At 49.0% G+C, this 4,505-nt stretch overlaps 1 pseudogene; it reads left to right on the top strand.

Moving 5' to 3' along the window:
- The first annotated feature begins 3,749 nt into the window (after positions 1–3,749).
- Positions 3,750–4,124, top strand: LOC127456433 (histone H2B-like; annotated as a pseudogene).
- Positions 4,125–4,505: the final 381 nt, after the last annotated feature.

Genomic DNA, 4,505 nt, shown 5'->3' with positions numbered 1-4,505 from the left:
GGTGTGTCCCATGGCGACATGGCCGTCTCGGGACTCGAGTCTGGAGCCAGTGCTGAAGCGGCCTCATATGCATCAACCCGAGCGGGGTGGCCACCGCCGAGGATGCCATATGCCCCAGGAGCCTCTGAAGAAGTTTCAGTGGAACCGCTGTTCCCTGTTTGAACGCCTTCAAACAGGCCAGCACCGACTGGGCGCGCTCATTCGTAAGGCACGCCGTCAAGGAGACTGAGTCCAACTCCAAACCGAGAAAAGAGATGCTCTGAACAGGGAGGAGCTTGCTCTTTTCCCAGTTGACCCGAAGCCCTAGTCAGCTGAGGTGTGAGAGCACCAGGTCCCTGTGTGCGCACAACACGTCTCGAGAATGAGCTAGAATTAGCCAGTCGTCGAGATAGTTGAGAACGCGAATGCCCACCTCCCTTAACGGGGCAAGGGCAGCCTCGACGACCTTTGTAAAGACGTGAGGAGACAGGGACAGGCCGAAAGGGAGGACTTTGTACTGATACGCCTGACCCTCGAACGCAAACCGCAGGAAGGGTCTGTGTCAAGGAAGGATCGAGGCGTGGAAGTACGCATCCTTCAGGTCTACCGCTGCGAACCAATCTTGATGCCGGACGCTCACCAGAATGCGTTTTCACATCAGCATCTTGAACGGGAGTCTGTGTAAAGCCTAGTTCAGAACTCACAGGTCCAAGATTGGCCTCAACCCACCGCCTTTTTTCGGTATGATGAAGTAGGGGCTGAAAAAAAAACACCTTCTTCATCTTGGCTGGAGGGACAGGTTCTATCGCACCCTTCCGTAGGAGGGTAGCGATCTCCGTGCAAGGTAGCAGCGTTTTCGTCTTTCACCAAGGTGAAGTGGACACCGCTGAACCTGAGCGGATGCCCGGCGAAGTGAATCGCGCAGCCGAGTCGGACGGTCCGGACCAGCCCTTGTGACGGATTGAAGCGCAAGCCATGCGTCCAAGTTCCGTGCAAGGGGGACCAAAGGGACAACGTCATCGGATGTACTGGCAATGGGGCCTCGCGGCGGGGCAGAGCTCGAGGTGCCACACCACGTCGTGGCCGTGTTGAGTCTAAGGACATCGAAGCACTTACCTGGCTCCTTGTGACCACCCCGAAACAGCCTGGGACGGGGGAGGAAGAGGCCTGTCCTCATGACCCGTGGAGACTGTCACATCGGGGGTGGATTTGTGCCACAGCTGGGCGCTCGAGGTCGGTCGCCGAGCGCAGTTTCTGCATCAATCCCGGGGTGGAACTACCCTCGTGCAGTTCCTTTAGCGCCTTGGCGGACTTGCAGGAGAGCCATGGCATGCAGGGTAGAGGCGGCTTGTCCAGCGGCACTGTAGGCCTTGGCCGTCAGAGACGACGTAAACCTACAGGCCTTGGATGGGGGCTTTGGGCACCTGTGCCAGGTGGCGGCGCTCTGCGGGCATAGGTGCACCACGAGCGCCTTTATCCACCGGGGGATTGCCGAATAGCCCTTGGCCACCCCACCATCGAGGGTAGTGAGGGCGGGGAAGCTGAAAAGATTGGGACCGGGCAGTAAAAAGTGCCTCCCACGACCTTGTCAGCTCTTCATACACTTCCGGGAAGAAAGGAATGGGGGCAGGGCATGGCTTTGAGTGGCGCCGCGAGCCCAGGAACCAATCACCGAGCCACGAGGGTTCAGGGAAGAGTGGTGAAATCCACTCTAACCGATGCGCACGGCTGCCTGGGAAAGCATGTTGTCATCTCCGCGTCAGCCTGTGACTGGGCAATCGACCCCAAAGGGAGGAGCCCAGCTGAGGCTTCCTACTGGACGAGCCCGCTCTCCGATGCTGCGCTCGAGAGCTCATCACTTTCGCGGGCTCCGAATAAGAGGTCGAACTCGCCGTGAGACGAGCCGGCGGACTCACCCAGAAGCCCAATCAGGGCAGACGAGCGTGCTGGGTAATGGAAGGTCCACGGGGGGATACCCGGCGGAGGCGGTCCCATTGGGGTCCCCAAATTGCCCCCAGTGCTAGCCGCATTGGCCTCTTACCCGTGGGTAAAAGGACCGAGGCGGGAGCCTCTGGGGTGGCTCGCTTTCTTATGAAGGCGAGCCACGACCGCAACGTTGCCATGGACATATTCTCGCAATGAGAACATGACCATCCACGAACGCTGTCTCCGCGTGAGCAGTGCCCAGACACGAAAGACAGTGATTGTGACCGTTAGAAGGTGAGAGATAACGAGCACAACCAGGAATAACACATAATCGGAAAAGCATCTTTAATAAGACGTGTCTTTAAAAAGACGTTCTGTGTGTGTGCTCTTTTAGAGAAATATATACTCTTTTAGAGGGGAAAAATGCTCTTTCAGAAAATATACTCTCTAGTTTTTCTGCCGAAGCGCCCAGGGGTGTTCTCTGCAGTGCACCAGTGCAGAGGCGGGAGAAGCTGCTGAAATGCACCGTCAGATCCAGCAGAGGTGAATGAACAGTAGTATTCAGCTCAATGAGCATGACCATTCGGCTCCGAAGAGAAAATCTGATTGAGTGGTTGCATACCAGCTCCTTTTATACCCATATGTCCAGGGGAGTGGCATGTAAATACCACTCGCCAATTTTCATTGGCCTTTTATCAAAGACCAGAGGTGTCTCGGGCTCCCAAGAGTGACCCCTAGTGTCACTACATCAACACAAACGTGGAGTGAGTGACAGATAGGGAACTATATTCTTTAGTCTAACCCACTGTGATTGATGATTAAGGGAATTTGGCCTGTGTGTTACCTCATATTTATAACCCTGCGAGACAGGAAATCATGGCTAAACAGTTTCATGTTCCTAGTCACCCAGGTGCACTAAAAAATTTAAAATATGAATGGAAATATACATCAATTACTCATAAGAATTTCTAGGGGTGCCAATAATTGTGCCCAACGTGTTTTGGAGAAGATTTTTTTTTTTTTTTTTTTTTTTTAATAATGAGATATTTCCCCTCTTTCAACTGTTTTACTTCAATTAAAAAAATTCAATTGTTTTTTTGTTTTGTTTTTTGTGAAAGATCAAAAGGACAAACAATGCAGATTTTTTTCACAGACTTCTTTGCTCATATTTACCAAGGATGCCAATATTTTTGGCCACCACTGTATATGTGACAAATGCACTCATGTAAACATAGAGTTTTTGAGTCTTCTCCTCTATATTGTACATTTCACAAATATTTCTTTTACCACTGAGCTTTAAATAAAACTTATTTGAAAAATCTCATACATTCGAGTGAGAAGGAAAATAACTTGACGTGTCTTCATTTATTAACATGAGTGTTTTGAGATATGTGGTGAGGTGGACTGTCTTTGACTGGGGCTCAGTTGAGACACGGTTTACATTGATTGTCCCAGACACACAAACCCTGTCTGTCTGTCCGTTCATACTTAATGTAAGTGTTATCCGATCTAAGCACTTATATTTGTGAATCAACATCTTGGAATAAGTCTCAAAAGTTAAGTGTAAAAAACATTCACATATTTTTAATACAGAGTACATATGGCTTGGCATTTACTTGTGCATTAAATTACAGATATAAAATGACAGTGTGATACTGTGTACTGTATTGTGAGCTTACAAAACAGTGTATACTTTATTTGTGCATAGGCAGTGTGGCCAATGAAGACATGCAATCAGAGGATGTGCCTCGTCTCCTGGTAAAATTAGCATAGAGTAGGAAATAATAGTGTCTGTGCATTGATCATTACACATTGTATCTGTGAAGTTTACACCACAGTTCAACATGCCTGAACCAGTCAAGTCCTCACCGAAGAAAGGATCCAAAAAGCCCGTAACTAAGACCACCGGTAAGGGTGGAAAGAAGCGCAAGAGATCCAGGAAGGAGAGTTACGCTATCTACGTGTAAAATGTCCTGAAGTAGGTTCATCCTGACACCGGTATCTCCTACAAGGCGATGGGCATCATGAACTCTTTCGTCAACGACATCTTCGAGCACATCGCCGGTGAGTCGTCTCGTCTCGCTCACTACAACAAGCGCTCCACCATCACATCAAGAGAGATCCAGACCGCCGTGCGTCTGCTGCTGCCCAGTGAACTGGCCAAACACGCCGTGTCTGAGGGCACAAAGGCCGTCACCAAGTACACCAGCTCCAAGTAAAGTGTGATGAAGCTTTCAGCGACACCAAAGGCTCTTTTAAGAGCCACTCATGTACTCGTCTAAAGAGTTTCGTTAAGTTCCCATAATATTAGTGATAGTAGAACATATGAACATGATTTCTTTAAACCTAACAGTAAAATTCAAAACTGTAGAAACTATTGCTAATCTAGTACGAACACAAAGCTAAATCCAGTTAAACAACATAATATTCCCTGTCAAAAGCACGTAATCGACACACTAATGTATTCTGAATTTCAGGATCATACACTCTCACTGTTTATCTGTGATGGAATGAGCTTCTAACCTCCACAAGATCTGCTGAAACCATCTTTTAAAAAAACAGAAAACATATCTACTGCAAGCACTTAAGCAATCCACAGT

Source organism: Myxocyprinus asiaticus, chromosome 2 (assembly GCF_019703515.2).
Source record: "Myxocyprinus asiaticus isolate MX2 ecotype Aquarium Trade chromosome 2, UBuf_Myxa_2, whole genome shotgun sequence".
Taxonomy (NCBI): domain Eukaryota; kingdom Metazoa; phylum Chordata; class Actinopteri; order Cypriniformes; family Catostomidae; genus Myxocyprinus; species Myxocyprinus asiaticus.
Note: the sequence above shows the minus strand (reverse complement) of the source record. Positions and strands in the feature narration are given on the sequence as shown.